This window comes from Pteropus medius, unplaced genomic scaffold (genome assembly GCF_902729225.1).
Source record: "Pteropus medius unplaced genomic scaffold, Ma_sr-lr_union100, whole genome shotgun sequence".
NCBI lineage: Eukaryota > Metazoa > Chordata > Mammalia > Chiroptera > Pteropodidae > Pteropus > Pteropus medius.
This window is the reverse complement of record NW_024348304.1, coordinates 3,058,166-3,078,022: the sequence shown is the minus strand read 5'-3', so window position 1 is coordinate 3,078,022 and position 19,857 is coordinate 3,058,166. Positions and strand designations below refer to the sequence as shown.

General features: G+C 34.5%; 1 long non-coding RNA gene across 3 annotated transcripts in view; it reads right to left on the bottom strand.

Annotated features, from left to right (window-relative positions):
- LOC120616235 (uncharacterized) overlaps window positions 1-19,857 on the bottom strand; it is a 240,076-nt gene that overhangs the window by 63,247 nt on the left and 156,972 nt on the right. For all 3 annotated transcript variants that reach the window (XR_005656537.1, XR_005656539.1, XR_005656538.1), the window contains exons 2-3: window positions 18,420-18,556; window positions 7,508-7,600 (exon numbers count right to left, since the gene is read on the bottom strand). This is a non-coding gene — a long non-coding RNA (uncharacterized LOC120616235). The remainder of the gene's footprint in view (window positions 1-7,507; window positions 7,601-18,419; window positions 18,557-19,857) is intronic.

The following is a 19,857-nucleotide window of genomic DNA, read 5'->3' as shown; positions in this document are numbered from 1 at the left end:
AGACACTTTGAAATTGCTAGTATGACTTTCTCTTTCATGGATTATAGCTTTAGCAAAATCATGCTTACTGCCACCCTTGAGCCAAATATCTACTAATTTCAGTATCAGTTATAATTCCCGAAACTGCAAGTAATACACAAGTCATATTTACTAAAATAGTAAAAACACTTATGTACTCCAGAAGCAGGCCTGGTTTTAGGATTAGTTCTTCAGTTTGAATATAAATAATTCAGATTCTTTTTTTGCCTTTTTGCTCTGTTTTGCTTTGTTTACCTGCAATATTGGCTTCATCTTAAGGCTGAAAGACCTCATGGTCACTGTTGCCAGTGCCGTTAGGGTCTGAGCCTCGCTCCTCGTGTACAGCAGAGACAGCTCATCACTTCCCATCATTATCTTTGATGAAAGACTTTCCCAGCAATCTGCAGGAAGTTTTTCTCATATCTCTTGGTGGGAAATGAGACATCTGGCTCATACTTAAATGAATCAATGACAGGTATGTATGGGGAGATATATTTATATTTAGATCAGTCAAGTTTCTCTCTTGAGCTGATATTAATTCTTCGAATACCATCTTTACTACTCAGAGGGTGATGTGCAGAATGGATATGGAGGGAGCTTTCTCAGCACACAGGACGGCCTGGAGCTTTATCTCCCAAACACCCATCCAGGCCGCTTTTCCAAACTGTATGGCTTCCAGAATGTTCCTTTCGCACAAAATGTTTCCCCTACCCTATTTAGGGTCTGGTAAGAGCTCTTTGGCCTTACTTAGTTGACTTTTATTTTATATTCTAACCTGGTTTTGAATTAAAGCCATGTGCCTTTATTGCCATTACATCTCAGTTAAGAATGTTTTCAAGCTCGTCTTAAACATTTTCCCCATATTATCTGTAATTTTCAACTGCTGTAATGTTTATTATCACTGATCACTTAGTACCCTGAGTCCTTTTTTCTGGATCTCAAAAACTAGAAAATAAACCTAGTTAAATTCTTTTTAAATGTTAAAAGTAAAAATATAATTTTTTTAAATAAAAAATAAATGGGATTCTAATCTCCATAAATATAGCAGAATGACATTTAAATCAAGATTTAAAAAAAATTATTACTGAGTTTAAAGTTAAAATTTTATTTTAAATTTTATTTATTATTATACTTTAAAAAAACTTCAAAAGCTCAAATAACTTTTAAAATATCAACGGCTGGGGTATTTTTGTACTGAACATCTGGTGCAAAACTGTTCTATTTCCATTATCTGAAAATTCATCCGTTAACTTCAGGTAAGCTATCGACTAGTTTAAGGTGAACATAACAGATGAATCTAGGTGTAATTGTGTATAAATAGAAAGCACTTAGATGCAGTTAACTATTTTCCCCAAATAAAACACACATAGAAAACACACAGATCTATTTTTAAGGGTCATTCCTCTGAACGTTTAGTATTTTATTTCTCAGGCAAATAGAGTCACGTCGTGTGAGGCCGATTCAAAGCTGCTTAGGTGGAAGCCTGTATTCTGACCTTAAGTGGTTTAAGCCTGATCCTTAAATTATATTCTCAGTGTTATTTTTAACATGCTTCTTATTGTGGACTCTTTCTCTTCTTTTTAAAAGCAAATTAGTTATGAGTTATAATGACGTCTTTCAGTGTAATTAATGTAAATACGGTGTGTAGAAGAATCTGAGGGACGCCAACAAACGCCTTCAAAACCAAATGCAGCCAGTTACCAAGGGCACAAGATTGCAGCGTGTTCTATAGCGCCCCCCTCCCCTTCATCCCAAAGGCCAACCTAAGTTGGGATTAGCGGTATGTTTTTAATTCACATTTCGGGAAACTATTTTTCAAATCTAAGTCCAAGATTCCTGTACCCCCTCAAAATTAATCTTTAATGTATAGATCTACAGAAATGCAGCTTCGAAAGTTAAGGAGTAAGGCTCTTTGCTTCTCAGACAACAGTTTCCTAAGGATTATGTATCTGTGTCAAGAATTCAAGTTTATTGAGGATTCAGAATGAATTTGCCATTCCATCATCCTTACCATTTCCAGTATTTTTAAGGAATGAATAGTTGACATTAGAGATTTTTTTCAAATATTACATATATTGTGTACTGAACAATCACTGTACGCCAATCATTGGTTTAAGTATTGAGAATAAGTAGTGAATGAAACAGATGAAAAGCCTGTACTCAGGGATGTTATAATCTGGTGGGTGGGGGGACACACTAAAGATACTGATATAATTCAGAGGAAAATTAAACAAGAAGGGAGATGTGAAGTGTTTGTGTACATTTGTGTGCGTGTCTGTGTGTTATATATGTGTGAGACGTGTCGCAACTTAGATAGGACATCCAGAAAAGACCTCACTAAGAACGTGGCCTTTGAGTGCCCCTCTGGAGAGGCAAGGGAATGGGGCCCTTGAGGCAGGCGTGCCTCAGTGTTTGGGGGAAGAGCTGGGTGACCGGGGTTGCTGTGGATGAGTTAAGGAAGCTGTAGAAAATGAAGTCAGAGGCAACAGGAGGCCAGACTGTGGAGGGCTTTAATGCAGTGACAAAAACTAATTCAGTTTAGGAGTGTCTTTTTTTTTTTAAAATAGCATACCATTAAAATTGGAGAAGGATAAAAAAATAAAAACTACTATTTCAGAATGTAGAAAGAATACTGGGCTATAGTTTTATAGACACATATCTTAGTAGCTATGATATCTTTAACTAGCTTTGAGACCTTGAGCAAAGTCTTTTAAGTTTTCAAGGCCCTGGTTTTACCAGCAAAATGAGGGTAATGGTAAAACTGGCCAAATCGTCCCCCTGTCAGTTTTTGTACATAAAATTAACTGGAACGAAGCCATACTCATCTGCTACTGTATTGTCCCGGCTGCTTTCGAACTACAGTAGCAGAGCCAAGGAGCTGCACAGAGGCTATGGAGCTTGCAAAGCCCAAAGCATCTACTCTCTGGCCCTTTACAGAAAATGTTTTCTGATTCTTGGACAAGATAATAAAAATAATCAATTCTATGAATCCAATGAAGGCAGAGTGTAAATATTTGAGGTTTTGAGTAATTTCTATATTTTATATTGCAGAAGACCTATAAACTGCATATTTTGAATGCAATCAATAAAAATCAAATCATGAGTGAGAGGTAGCTAGACCGCAGTTCAGAAAATATAAGCAATTGTTTACCATTAATACTGCATCCTAATGATAACATATTTCTAAATTTATTGCTATTAAGAGATGATTAGTTTGTTGTTGAAATAAAAAACAGGTGCTCTCTGTTTCTCTTCCTCTCTGTGTGTGTGTACACAGACACATTTTCTTATTTTATTAAATTAGTTATTCATTCATTCCTCATTTATTCATTTTTTCATACTTCATTCATTTATGTATGTGTATGGGCTCAGAAACAGTCTGAAATGACATATTTTACAATGTTAACAAAGCATAATTATTGTTGATTTTACTATTATTGCTTATTTGTATTTTTTCATTTTCTTAAAAAATAAAGGCAATACATGCAAATGTTAAAATAGAAGCCCAGTGAACACATATCCTATGTCCCTGAGTCCTCTAGTGATCTAGAGCTGTAAAGAGAAGGTCAAGGCTAAGGGAGAAGATAGATATGAGTGGCAGACTATTTACAATGATGAAGTATCTAGTAATTAAAATTAGTGTTACTGACTGCTTTAGCCTATTCCAGGCCGCACTTAAGTACATTTACATCACAACGAAAATAAACTAATACATGAAGAGAGAATGGGAAAGGCAGAATTCCTTTCACAATGTTGCCCTGGGTGCCTTAAAAATACCACAGGTGCCTTCTCTGATCACATTACAGCCCTTTGCTACTTAGTCTTTCCTTTATCCCCCCCTCCCACCCCAGTTACGCATATAATTTAAAACAATATAATTTCTCAAACTTTGTATTCATAAAAATGTCAACTATTCTTTTCTTTTAGTGCTATCTTTCTACATAAGGAGACATCCTTTACCATTCATGACCAAACAAACCTCATACAAAAAAACTTTCAAAAAAGCAAAATGAAAATGTTTTCATTGTATTGGATTGAGCAGGGAGCAGTAGTGAATAGTCTCTTCCTTCCAATGTATTTATGTTCTTGAATACAGCAGGGGAACCTAGCTTCCAAGTTCCTGTTTCTACACATATTCAGACAACTAAACAATGGTGGATAAAATTAGAAAGACATTGGAAGATGTAAAGCAGCAGAGTGTGAACTAAGTTAAAACCTTCCACAGACCTGGGGAGAAACGATTAAAAAGAATAGTTGAGGCTGGGTTTCCATGACAATTTTCAAAGGTAAAAGTAAACACAACACACGCTCACACACACACAAATCTGATTTTTTTTGGCTTGTATTTTATAAAAATCTAAAATTATACCTAATAATCTCCATCATTAATGATTCTTCTTTTATTAAGTCAGGCATTTATTTTGGTGCTTGATCTCTTGTTTCATTCGTTTGATAATTTATAAATATTCAATGGCAACATACTATATCTAGTGACTCTAATACCAATGTTCTCAAGTAGAAAAAGCAAGACATTCAGAACCTACCACCATAAAGCATTTACTGAGCAACTGCCTTTCAGCCACATCTGATAAACTTATTAATGTCATATTCATCTGTCAGATTTCCAATCTGTGCTTTTAATCACTACCCAAATTGCCCATCTTCAGTATTAGTCTTTTCACATTTCTAACCACATTGTGAAATATTTTTCAATTTTATTGAGATTTAAGACTATCCAGCAATTGGTAGTATCAACTGGAACATGTAATGAATATTATGGTGAGGAAGATAGGTATGTCCTTATAATCACAACAGTGATCTTTTTCAGTACAATTATATATTTTGTAATAACAGGGTTTCAGCCACTGTTCAAAGTTCTTTCCATATAGTAATTCTGTTAAACATTATACCATCCTAATGAGGAAAATATTATTACTATTACCCCAATTTTTACAAATGGGCAAACTAAGACACAGAAAAAGAAATAAATGCCCAAGGTCCCAGAGCTTGCTGGTATAAGTATCAGAATTAAACCTGAGAAGTCTGGCTTCCGGATTCATGCTTTTAACCACTAAGCTATAAACTAATAGCATGTTATTAATTTCTCTAAAATCTTAGTTATTTAAATAATTTAGGTCATATAGTTTTCAATTTATGGGAGAGCAAATTTTCATATAAAAACTTGATAGTAACTATTTTGCCAATTGATTCTTTTAAAGACAATAAATTTTATATATTTTTCAAACTTTTCAGATAAAAAAAACACTCCCAACATCAATTATAAAAAAACTTTTTATTTATATTTCAATTAAGCAAGTCAATTATAACCTTAAAATAATTTTATAATGGTGTCTGCTTTTAGAAAATTAAAGATTAAGAAATCATTTTGATACTTCTTGCATTTTATTTTGTGCATAGTTTTTGAATAATGCTTAAGAAATTTCTTTTCTGACCTCAAATGTCCACTTGTTAGAGTATTTCCTTAATGTGGCTGTAATCATTGTTTCAGTCCACTGTGGTGTAATTATATGTGCAGCTTTCCATAATTTCTCAAAAATGCCTCCCACATGTCATAAAAGAGGGAAAACCTGAGAGAGTGCTAGTAGGTTAGCTTCAATATTTTATCAAAATTGGGTGGAAAAAGGGAAGTCCAGGAACAAAATCTTTAAATAAGTGTTACAGAAAGTGCAGGACAGTCATATCGTCTTTGTATTTACAAAGCGACCCACTGAATCATGATGTGTAGGGTGAATTTCCCTTCTCTCTTATTTAGATTGTCATTTCCTCCAAAATATCAGCAAGACAATATAATTAAGGTGAATTAGAGCACTACAATGAGGGTCATTGCACATTCAATTAAAATTTGGCAGTATTTATCGAAGTTTTCAATAAAGCAGAGTGACTTTGCTGCTTAAAATGGAACAAAAATTAGGTGAGAGTAATTTAATGTGAAGTTTGTCTTGATTAACATTGAAAATCAATGGGTTGAACATATTCTGCCTTCCAACATGAAATAGAGAGAGTCCATTTTTTCCCTCAATGATTGTGACTGCTCAGTGAGTCATATAATCTACTCATTAGAAGTAGTTTCATTAACTTCTTTTCTTAATTACCTAGAGAAGTATTCGAATGCCATTGCAATCATCTGGCAACCTTTATTAAGTATCTACTCTCAGGTGTTGTAAGGAATGCAGAAAAATTTGACATGATCTTTTCCTTCTAGAAATTTACAGGATAATAGTATAATAATAATCATAATTACCATTTGTTTAGATGTTGTTATGTACCTGATACGGAGGTAATATCTAATTTGATTTTATAACATTCCTATGAAGGTGTTATTCGTTCAGCTTTGTGGATGAAGAAACTGAGACTAAAAATTACCTCATTCAGATTCTCACGTCTAGAATTCATCAGAGCTGGAATGCAAATACATAATGGCTGGATTCCAAGAGGGGTGCCCCAGTGTAGAAGGTTAAGGTCTTTTGCCTTCACTGGAAACTCCCATCAAGGAACTAAAAGAGATGTAGGTGCCTTCTGAAGATACACCCCATAGTGCAGTGCTTTGTGAAATTTAACATGTTTAATCTGGGGATATTGTTAAAAAGAAGATTTTTATTCAGCAGGGCTGAATGGAACCCAAGATTCTGCCTTTCTAACACACTCTCTAGGAATCCCAGTGCTGTTAATCAGAAGACCATGCTGAATTAATTACAAGGCTTCTTCTGAACAAAGAAAAGCAAGACACGGAATACAAGTAAGAAACTTAAAATGTCCTGAAAAGCCAGTTAATTTTACAAGCTTAAAAAACAGTGGCGTAGCCCACAGAGGGCTAGGCCAAAAACCGGGGAAGAAAACTAAAATTCAGAGGCAGCAATTACAGTATAAAGAAGGGTCTTGCATCAGGAATGGCAAAAACTTAACCTCAGGATAAGTGCAGGACTGGTGCTGCCTAACAAAGCTTAAAAGCAAAGCTGAAAGATATCAAACTTTTAATATAACTATGGCCCAGCACAAAGCACAAGCAATACAGAAATATTCATAGAAATACAAAAATACCCTGCACCTAGCAAGGTGAAATTCACAATGACTACCATCCACAAAAAAACTCATCATGCAAAGGATCAGAGAAATGCAGTCTATAATGAACAGAAAAATATATTATTCAGAAATGACACATGATAGAATAAGTAGACAAAAAAATTAAGTTATTATTACTATATTTCATATTTAAACATATGAGGTAGAAAAAAATTAAACATATTACAAAAGGTAAATGGAAACCCTAAGAAAGGACCAGAACTTGCTTTGAACACATGAAGGGCCAACGACATTCTAAAGAACACAACCGACTGGACCCCTACCATTCCTTTCTTATTCCTCTTACTTCCTTGTATTAGCCAACATCATGGTGAAAATAATAACAGCGAAAGAACGGGCGCCATAGGGCAACCATGGTTTCATTTCCCTTTAATCCTCCCATACTCACCGGTAATGCGAGGGTCGAGTGGTCGCAGACCGAGCATGTATCAGGAAGTGAGGTGAAATATTTCAGTAAGCTTTGTGCAGCATTTCCACCGTTCTGGTAAGAACACAATATATGTGCATGTGTGAGCTACTCAATACAAATTGTGCAATCTCGGTAATTGTGAATAAGTAAATGCTCTTATACTTGCATTTAGAACTGGCATTGCACAATGTAAAGATAAATGGCAAAATTCATGCTAACAATTTAAAAGTTTAATTTTTCTTTACTTAGAATGACATTAAATTGCAAATAACACCATGACAAGCTAAGAGAGAAAATGCAGAATGAAAAAAAAAAAACCAAAATCTTTTTATTTGAGTACCTTTAAGAGAAAGTTTTCTCTGCTTTTTGCACAAGGACCTCACATTTTCATTTTATACTGGGTCCTGCAAATGATGCAGCTGGCCCTGAAGCCAATCAAGGGCCACTCAGGGAGGTGGGCACAGGGACTGGTGGGAAAGAGGCTGTCAGAGGGGCCTGAGAAGAAGCCGCTGGGAGCAACCAAGTGCATTTAGTTAATTGTGGCAGTTTCACAAGGGCACACATAGAGCAAAACTTAAAGTTTACACTTTAAACATGTATGATTTATTGAATGTTGGTTTCACCTCAATAAAGATGTTAAAAATATTGCTGTCATATATTTTAGATTTTGTTTGAGAAAGATAAAAAATTTAAAAGCCTAAGTCTAAAGAAACATGCACATTAATTGTGTTTATTTTTGAAGCTAGAAGAAAATATATGATACATAATTGCTGGCTATGTAGCCAAGACTTCTGAATAAAATGTATACAAATATGTAATATTTTACTTTCTATAAAATACATTCTAGATAATCTGATTAATGACATTTCCAACTTATCTGAAACTTACAAAATGGCGCTGAATACATCATACACATGTACGTGAAATACCCAAATTACACTAAAAAGCCATAAACGCCTTAAAAATAATGAATATAATTAATCTCTTTGTTGATTTTGTCAAATTTCAGGTAACAATTCAATAAGCATTTTAAAATATAATAGTTCAGGCTAAAATTTTCCATAAATCTGTTGAATTAAAGAGGGCACAGAAGTTCGAAGTCTCCTTTCTTAACCCTCTCTACTCAGCTTTATAAACCCATCTCCTAACACTTCCTCTTTGCAAGATGAAGGTGGCCTAATACATGGTTATCAAACTTTTCACCGTCAACGATTCTTTTAATAATTTGTTTTCCCACATGTACTCCATATGTGGAAAGATCTGGTCTACCTAATAAAATGCCTTTATTCGATTAAACTGAGTTTCCTCATTTTTCTTTTCAAAGACAAATCTTTTTACTGTCAATCTAGTTTTCTATCATCATGACAACCACCCTGAGTTGATGTAATTTTAGCAAAAAATATAAAATAAAAAGATTAGTACTTCTATTAGATTTTCAAGACTGTTGGCAAATGCCTTTTGGAAATACTGAAGATGATTTAGCCTTGTCTATAGATCAGAAGGAGCAGTCTTTCAGCTTCTCTTGTTTTTACAATGAAAACTGTTATAAAGCTAGGTTAGTATCCAGAATAAAAGGATCAATTTATTTTTCTTTTACTATTGAAGAAATGTATAAAAAAGAATAAAGCTAGAAATATCTTTGGGTACCACAAAACAACTCAATTCTGATATTTTTAACTAGTTATTGACTACTAAAGAAAAACTATCACCAGTGAGATATTTGAATCTTAGATGTATAGACTCAAATGACCTTGTCTGTCTGTCTACTTATCTAATCTATCATCTATTTATCTACCTATCTATCTACCTAGTCGGCATTTTATTTTTCAGTCCTCTTAAAACTCTCCTTCATTATTTGAAACCTCTGGCTAGCTGGTGCACTATTTTTCTCAATGAATGATAAATCATACAAGGTCTTTAATGCATCCAAGTTATATGCCCCACTTTTTTTTAATCACCCCAAAAGATATACATTGTGCATGCACATTTTTTTCTCCCAAAGTTAAATAAGCCTAAAGATAGATGTTATTTTGTATAACTTCAAAACCAAGAAAAAATTGAGCCAAAAATTCAGTGTAATCTATTGTGATCTCAACTCAACTTTCAAAAGTTCTTGGTCATATTTTTGCATGTATGTGTGAGTCTCTCCTCTAATTCATAAAAGAGCCATTGCTCTTAAATAAAAAGTTGCCAGGCTCAACTTTCTTAGAGCTAGTCAATGGATACTGTTCATACCACTGCTCTAATTCATTAGAAGTAAGAGATAACCCCATGACTCAGACCTAAATATTTACTATTATTATTAAAGATAAAGGATGAGTGAAATAAGGTCATACACTAACTTCCTATTCTATAGCATAATTTCTCAACCTGCTTCATGAGAAATTCATCTTGATTATACAGATTAGAATTACATTAAGCACTACTTTTCCACTAAGTTTTACCCAAAATGCCCTATTAATTTTTGAATTATATTGTGTTTAATCACCACCAGAATACTTAATAGGAAGTTATTTGTGCTGGTTAGAAGTGCTGTTTGTGCTGGAGAGGAGAGAGATGCCACAGTTCGATGAAGGTTTTATTGAAATGTCGCTTCGGTTTCTCCATCTGTCTCTACACAACTGAAATTTCATATGCCTTATCTTAATTAAAATAAATGATACAAATGTTATGCTATGACCTTTTCATCACATAGTGAAATAATAGGTAGCACAAAAAAGACTGTGGGTTTCATTGGTATAGGCAAATATATTTTTAAATTTCTAAATAAACTCTTTGAGCATCAGAGGTTGATAACAGCCACTGGTTAAGACAACTCTGGAAAAGTATAGAGGAGAACTGAAAAATATCTAATTAATTTACATACCGCCATAAGATTACAGGTCCCTAAAAAGAATCCCAACAAAGTGTTGTCATCCAACCTCTGCATGGAATACTTCCAGTCATGTGAACGGTTTTACGTTAAAAGGTAAATCTTTGAAAGTTTTTATTCTTAAAAAGTTATTCAATGTAAAATTTAATTCAGCATTTATTAATGTTTTTTTTAATCACATTAATGGGATTTAAACCAGGCAAGCACTTTTGTCTCAGTACCTTAAAAAAAGACCAAGGTTTTGGTTTAGAATTACCAAAACAAATTCTCTAGTTTTATATAATAGAAGGCCATGAAATAATAGATTTCGAAAATAAAAAAATTACACTATGTAGATTTATTTAGATTGTCCCATATATTAGAGTTTAGTACCTGTGATAGTGGTTTTTTGATTTTTAAAAACTAAGGTATAGTTTACATGCGGTACAATCCACCCTCCTTTTTAGTGTATAGTTCCATGAGTTTTGATAAATACGTCCAGTCAGGTAGCCATCACCAAACTCAAGACACAGAAGAATCCCATTCACTTCATCTCCCTCACGCTCCTCCACCTTCAGATCCTGGCAACCACTGACTGGTTTCTTATCACAGGTTTGCCTTTTCCAGAATGTCATACAGATGCTATCATGCAGCATGTCGCCTTTTAAACCTGGCTTCTTCCTCTTACTATAATGCATTTGAGATTCATCTATGTTTTTGCAAATATTAATAGTTTGTTCCCTTTTACTGTCGAGTGGTGCTTGCAGTACACATAATGTGCCACAAGTCGTTTAACCACTCACAAGCTGAAGGACATTTGAGTTGTTCCCAGTTTGGAACAATTATGCATAAAGCTGCCACAAACATTCACGTGCAGATTTTCATGTGAACTTAAGTGCTGATTTCACTGGGTAAATATCTAAGAACAATGGTACTGGGTCACTCGATAATGGCATAATTAATTTTAAAGACACTGCAGAGTGGCCGTGCCTCTGTGCTTCCCAACGGCGGTGTGACGCTCCCCATCCTTTCCAGCACCCTCAGGAGCATCAGCGCCTTCCTTTCCCTCCTTTTCCTTTTAACGTTTTTAGCCATTTAATAGGCGTATAGTGGTATCTCCTTGTAGTTTCATTTGTATTTCCCCAATGACGGATGATATTGAGTATCTTTTCATGTGCTTCTCTGCCATTGACAAATCTTTTCTAGTGAAGTGTCTTACGTGTTATATATATAACACCTTAAATTATAACTAGTACTGTATAGCAATATATAGATTTGTTTCCTTATTATTGAGATTTCAGGGTTCTTTTCTGGATGCAAATCCTTTATCAGCTGTATAATTTCCGTGTATTTTCTCCCACTCTGTGGCTTGTCTTTTTAATCTTTGAACGGGGTCTTTCAAGCAACACAATTCTGAACTTTGATGAAGTCCAGTTTATCAATTTTTTCTTTTATGACTTATTAAGTACTTATTAAGTACTGGGCAAGTATTGATCTGTACATTTCATTATTCAACTCAGTTAATCTTTATAATAACACTCTCAGGTAAATTACAGCTGTCATCCTCACTTTATAAATAGGGAAGCACAGGCACAGAGAGTTTAAATAATTTGCCCACTATTACATAGACTAGCACTTCAGATTGATGTGACTGATTCTAATTTCATTTTCTTTCTTAGAACAGGCAATATCCATTCATTTAGAAACGCTATGCACTAAAAACAATCTTCCCATTTATCTTGGGCTTCAGTATCTTTTCTTCAATTTTATTCTACCATTTCCAGACTGAATGTCCTTCTCATAGGTAAAGTCAGAAATAAAATAGCAGAGCTCTGATGTTCTCTGTCAGGACTTTTTCTATTCAGTCTATGATTTTAGCCATTCCTTAGAAAATGTCCTAAAACCCTATTTTATTGTTAAGCATGGATCAATCCAAATGTTTTCTTGTTAACTCATTTTCTGAGATCTGCTTGGAAAAAATCGACAACAATGAGACTTGAACCACTACAAATGTAAGATTTTAATTTTTAGTTGTATTTAAAGTAGTTATTGCTTTGCTGTGGTTATTCTCAATCTGTAAGCACCTACTCAAGTCCAACATTAGCTATCTTCCCGCCACTCCCTCCAAAGGAAGACGACCTCGCCTCTTATGTCAGAGTGGAAACTGAACAGAACATGGCACGCTCTTTGCAGACTGTACTAGTTTCTGCCCAGCGTGCCCTGTCCTCCACACACACCGTGGATGCTAGTGTAGAATTCACAGACCCCCGTGCCGAACAAACACAGCATGCGCTGCTGCATTCGGGAACAGGATAGTGACTTAAAGCACAAACTCTAAAGCTGGACTTCTTGGGTTCCACACTGGTTCCAAATATTTGTTTGCTGTTTGACCATGGGCAGATTTTTTAACTACTTGTGACTCAGATTCACCATCTGTAAAACTGGGATAATAATTGTTCCTAGCCATTGGGTTATTTTGAGGACTAAGTGAGTAAATAAGTGTACACAGTTTAGAACAGAGTCTAGCATACAAGTGGAATGGTGATTATTATTATTTTAATTACTTGTCTTTTAAGAATCACTTCCAAGTTTATCCTCTTGTAGGCAGCTGTCTTTGATTCTCCATGTGGAGTTAAGTTAGCCTCTTTACTTCTGTAATTCCATAGTTCTTTGAGGACTAGTTTTATGATAGCACATACCACCTTAAATTATACCTGACACTGTATAGTAGTAAACGAAGGTTTGCCTTATCTTTGTATACTGACCACACTCCCTTCTACCAACTCAGAGTCTCAGAAAAGTGTTGAATAATGAATTAAAATGAGATTATGAAACTAGTTCTCATTGATAACTGAAAAAAATATTATTAATATAGAACGATTTAGCTCTTCCAGATATTGTTACTATCTGACACAATTATGTTTAATTAGTAATGAAAAATATTATGTTTAATTCTAGTGTAAACAACCATGAATGTCTTAGGAAACAATTTTTTATCTGTTTTATAATGTGTAGAAAAAAATTCAGGAAGTAAATTATCCCAATAAAATAATAAATGGACATATTCATACTTAAATAAGTCTAGCTGCATTTACGCTATAGTTTTTAATTCTTATGCAATTTTGTGAGCTATTTCTAATGTGAATATTATAGATCTACGTGTAGCTATAAAACAGAAAATTTCTAACTCATTTATAATCCCTAACTTCCTTGAATGAACATTGAATGACAAGGTTTGAGATTATAATCTTTTCACGTTATAAATCAGCAACCTCAAAGTATAATTTGTGGACCCCTAGGAGCTGCTCAGACACTTTCAAAAGTAAGCTCAAGACTATTTACACAGTAATATGATGACATTCTTTTCCTATTTCATTGTGTTAATATTTGCACTGATGGTGAAAAAGCAATGATATGTGAAAGCACTGTGCATTAGGGCAGGGGTCTCCAGCCCCTGGGCCGTGGACCGGGCCACACAGCAGTAGGTGGGCGGCGGGCCAGGGAGTGAAATTTCATCTGTATCTGCAGCCGCTCCCCAGCACTAGCATCACCGCCTCAGCTCCACCTCCGGTCATCAGGCATTAGATTCTCATAGGAGCACCGGTCCCTGGTGCTGGAAAGGTTGGGGACCGCTGCCTTAGGGCAAATCAAGGCAGTTGCACCAATTGGTACTATAGTCATTATATTCTTCATTACCACACAATCACAATCTTAAAAAATGCCAGTTTCGCTTAAGGATATCCTTGATAAAGTGGCAAATAGGACTAATTGTCATTAAATCTTCATCCATGAGAACACGTGATTTTTTAATATGTGCATGATAAAGTTGGAGTATGCATAGAGCACACTTCTGTTGGATGAATACAAAGAAATAGCTGGACAAGTTAAAGCACTAGATACAATTGCTTGAGTTGCAAGTTGAACCAGCTGCTTTTTCCATGGAACACTATTTTCCTTCAACGAATGACAGGCAGACAAACTATAATTATTCAGACTTACATATCTGATTCTGGCAGATATTCTCTCAAAAATAAATGATGTGAGCTACTCACTTCAAAGAAAAAACTGACAGCATTTGTTGCCAGTGAAGAAATTCAAGCTATCAAGTGAAATTTAGGACCTCAGAAAAACTTACATTCACCACTATGAAATCTGCGGCTTTCAATACATGACTTTCTGATGAGGTTGATGATAATACTAATAAATTATTTTTAAAATACTGTATAAAGAAAGAAATTTGTCAACATCGGGAAGATTGGTATAACTCAGTAAATTTTCCATATGATAAACATATAATTTTACAAACTCATACATGGCAAAATAGTCGTTCATAAGTTAAACTAATGAATATTAATGTAACCAAGTTCAACAAGTTGGCTGATATGATTATAGATTTCATAGTGCGACTAATCTTTAAGAAATTACCATTTGTCAAGTATTGGTGAAGCTGCAAAGAATATATGCAATTATCTTAAAAGACTGTTAAAATATATCTTCCTTTTCCAAGTAAAAGTCTGTACGAGGTCCTATTTTCTTAATAAAACTTCAACCAAAACAATATATTTCCAAAAAAAGTCGCTATTCTTACTAAATATTCTTTTTTATTTCGGAAAATATAGATTTTTTTTAAACAAAACTATGTTATTTATATTCACTTACAGTGGGTTTATTATTGTTTTTAATTAATAGTTCTCCTTTAATTTATAATGTGAAAAATATTGACAGATTTAATTCACATAAACAAAAGCTCTTTGGGGATCCTCGACTTTTACAAGTAGAAAAGGGTCCTGATACCAGCAGGTTTGAGAACTGCTGCCAGAGACAAGTAGTTCAGGCAGCACTGCTGAACCACACTGAGGGAGAAATCTATTCAGGCTGTCTGAAAATTTCTATTTATGCTCAAATATATTTTTCAAAGGGAGATGGAACACCCAGTGTAAAAGGTTCTTTAATGAAAAGGTCTCTTTAAGCTAACATGAGTGTGTAAGTAGTGCCCCATAATTCTGATACAACTGCACAAAAATGAAACACTATTCTTATTTTTGCCTATTATGTGTAGACTATTAAGGCGGAGGTGCTGTATATAAAATACTGTGCTGCTAAAAAAAAAAGAGGATAGAGTATTAACAAGTTCCTTGAACACAACAGCCTTATTCATTGGATAATCTCCTTTGTCTGTGTCTTCTTTACTATTTGATTAAGCATATAAAGAAAGCTTTCACTGGTACGTAGACCTAACCACAGGCTGAAGAAAATGTTTTCTATTAGAGAAAAGAAATCATTGACTTGACAAAGAAAATTTATATGATGAACAAATTCTTCAATGTGAAATTCTAAAAGTATATTATAGAATTTTTAATATCAAGAAAGATGTTATGAAATTTGGTTTTATAAAGACCTGGAATGGTTAAAATGGATCACATGTTACTGCACAGATTTTGTTATCCATTTCCCCAGCTTCCCCTCCATTTCCTGCTTTGTGTTCATTTTAAGAAAACTACTTCGAGGATGTAGATGCTGGTTTTTGATGTCAAAATGACACTTCCCTTGTTTCTTTTGATTGAGAAGAGGCCTGGAAATTTCATTAGTCCCTCATTAGGGTCTTCAAAGAGTTCAGCTATTGATTTCATAAAATTGCTTTCCTGCATTTTTCTGTAAGTGTATACAATAGCTTGCTCCACATCCTCCTCTGGAGCTACACTTGGTTTTTCAAGAGGAAGGCAGACCCTCAACTGGCAATCTGACCTTTAGAATTCCTACATGATGTAAGAGAGAGCTCTCTGTTATTCAAAGATTTTTTTTTTCCTTCCTACTACATAGCTGATACTTAAAACCAAAATTTCCAAGTCATTGTAGAACATATGGATAAATAATTATAAAAAACATCCAACTCTTGATTTTTATTGATGACATGAGGGCAGTGGGCTTGACACCTCGCACAAGCTAGCACTTAAAAACTACTCATTGATTTCTAAATAATAATAGCAATTAGATTTCCTAGTTAAGTATATTAGTTCCCAAGACTATGTTAAGGGTTTGTTAAGGTTCATGAACTCTTTGGGGTCAAAAGGGTAATAACTGGCCATATGTAAAAGAGAAGCTGTATAATCAACCTTTCTTGAAGTTTTTCCTTCTATAAACTGTTTAAGACAAAATTCACAGTCTAATGTGTTGCAGTTTCCTACACTCCTGATTTTGATCCCTACCCAGAAGTCCACTGGCTTCAACTTCCTTCTCTGTTAAATAAGAATAACAATACCAAAGACTTCTTTCATTTCAATATAGTTTTCATATGAAAAAGATAATGCAGAATAAGAGAAAGCAATTTAAATACTAACTAATCCTCTATTCTCTTCTCAAACAACACTAAAATAAAACAAAATGATAGAATTAAAAAATAATACTGTTTCAGGATTCCTGTTAAAGCAGAGGTAAGAACAGAAGATTAAAAGTCAAAAACTAGAATATGAGTTTCACATCTTATGGTTTTGTTTTCTTCATTTAAAACAGGATTAAGAATATTTGTCATAATATCTTGTCAAGTTACTGTGTAAAAAAGTACCTATCATACTGTAAAGCTCTAAGAGTAGTAGCTATGATTGCCATGGCTCTTCCCTTTACCTATTCAAATTCTCCCCATCCTTCAAGACACAGATCAAATCATTACACACACACACACACACACACACACACACACACACACACACACACACACACACACACACCCTTAGTTCTATTCAGCCCCAAATAGCTCATCCTCTTATGAACTCAGGTTTTATTGCACACATAATTAATCAGACAGTACTCATTCATGACATCAATTAACTAATGAGTATACGGTGTTGACTCTTTCTGTATTCATTGTTTTGTAACCACGTAAAAACTTCACTTCTTTAAAATAACTTTCTCTTTTCTTTCTCCTTGATTCAAACTGGCCCTGCACTCACTTGCTTCTTTTCTTTACTTATCCTTCTGCCTTTGCATACACTGCACAACCATGTCTTTAATCATTAAGTCCTTAGGACATCAAATTTGGTCAGCATTGAACAGTCTTAGGAACAAAGCCTCAGGTCTACTGACCACAGAAACAAAGTTTCAGTCAAACTAAAGATGGCGTTTTGACCTCAGCTGTGTTTCAGCTCCAGACCCATGAAGGAAGAACGACCCTACCTGCCACATACCCTTGAGACCAGACAGAATGACGCCATGACTGACATCAGGAATTGATGGAATGATCAACTGCCTCCTACCCTTGCCCCAACCAATCAGTAGAGACGATGACCCCAACTCCCTCTGCTACCATAACTAATGTCCTTTCCCTTATATAACCTATCCCCTATAGGGGATAGGTAGGGGATAGGTTATATAGACCTGGCTCCCTAGAGGCCATCAGGGAGTCAGGTCTTTGAGCACTAGCTCACCTGTGTCTCTGAGCTTGGTATTATTGACTTAAATAAACCTTTACTTTCTTTGCTGCAAATTCCTGTTTATATCTCATTGGGCTTTGATGCACACAGGCAAACAAACTCCCTTTTAGTTTGGTAACAGTTTTTCCAATTAGAGTGTATGCTCCTTAAAGTTATTAAGAATTTCTTATTTGGGGGGTTATAGCTGGCAAGGTCTTGTATATAATTAATGGACTATCAGTATTTGTTGATTATTATATAAATGCCAGACTTCATGAGGTTTTTAGGAGGACATGAGACTCTCTCATGGAAGTATTTAAGATACTAGAGAAGAAAATAACATAAAATTGCCTCTTTTTGAAGAGAAATAAATCATTGTAGTTTGGAAGAAGAAAGAAAAAAACAAATCATCTAGTTTAGGATTTTATGTTAAACATAAGAAAACTAGAGCCTAGGAAGGTTTTGTGTATCAACTAGAATCAATATATAAATCATCACTAATTTTCATATTACACAACTAGCTATCATTTCATACTTTATGTAATCATTTAAAACAAATTTTCAAATAAGTATAAATAATTTAAATGTGTATCTTACATTAGATGTGAGTTCTACGTCATTTGATGTTATTTACCTTTTCATCCTTGTCATAAATCTAGATATTGAGGCAATTTCTTGATTGTAAGCTGTTTTCTTCTTTAAGGAGGGTAATAATTTCTGATCCCATGTTTTTCTTCTGAAAAAGGTTTACATGTTTTGTTCCTGAGGATTCTGTGGAAGAATAATACAAACATAACTTAAAAGTTGGTATTTCATATATGTCACATGAAGATTCACTTTTGAATCAGAAGGGAAAATAGGATGAGGATATATAATCCTGGCTGGTTTATAAGGATAAAGAGACACGCAAAGAAAACAATTGTTCCCAGGAATAAGAAATCTGTCCTTACTATTTCTACATCTGTCTGCCATACAACATAGCATCGGATTCATTATAAAGTTAAACTTGAAATTCTATTCAACTCCTGTACTGTTGTGCTCAATCTATATATTTAAGCCATTCGAAACACAAAAGCAACTTCATATCTCAAGGGCCTAACAGGAAAGCCACCTCTCCTACATTTTTATGCTACAGGCATTAAGGTGGACTTTTCTTAAACAATGGCAAAAGATTGTATCACTCATCCAAAAATTAAGTTGAGGGAAAGAGCTGTTTTGTTTTATTTGATTGGTATTTTTCTTTTTTAACTCAAAAGCAGTGCCAACATCAGTAAGCTCATTTTTTAAAAAATACCATCTTTTAATAAAATATTAGTTTTCTGGTGCAGAAATTATTTCACCAGGCCAAGTAAACTCAGCCTTACAAATTAGCCTGCGCTGTTCTTTTTAAAAAAGTAATAGCTGATCTAAATAGATGGAAGTCTTTTGCTTTTAATGGTGCATCAGGTTGAAAATGATTGCCCTTTTTCTGACAGCCAGAACAAGTTTCCTGGGATAAAACAACTGATCTGACTTTCGAACTCTTTAATGGACTCAGTGAGTAAATGAGAGAACTGGCTGTGACAGGAAGGACGTTGGGAACGAACTTTAGAGTGACAGATTTAAGTCCCGGCTCTGCCATGCGCTGCTCGTCTTCTTGCACCACAGTTCTCCACCCGTTCTCCCTCGCAGTGGAATGCAACTGAACCTCTCTAGGCATCATCCTCTCAACTGATAATATCGCCATAAAACTCTCTATGTACAGCTTATACAGTTGTTAGAATTAAAGGAGAAAATCGATAGAAAAGCACTTTAATATTTTTAAACATGCTGCAAACAATAAAGTTATTCTTCAAGGTCATAAAAGAGACAAAAGACTCGATTTCAGGAATACCTTTTAATCAAATACTACATAAATGCATTTTACAGTTTCTTTAAGAAGATTACTATTTTAAAGAGTTTACATTGGCTTGGTTTAATAAGCTGTGAATGCATCGGCTTTGGTTGTCAAATGTATGCCTTACTGCTGATTATAAAAATAAATGAAAAATATAAAGTGATATGGAGAAACTGCAGACAATAATATACATACC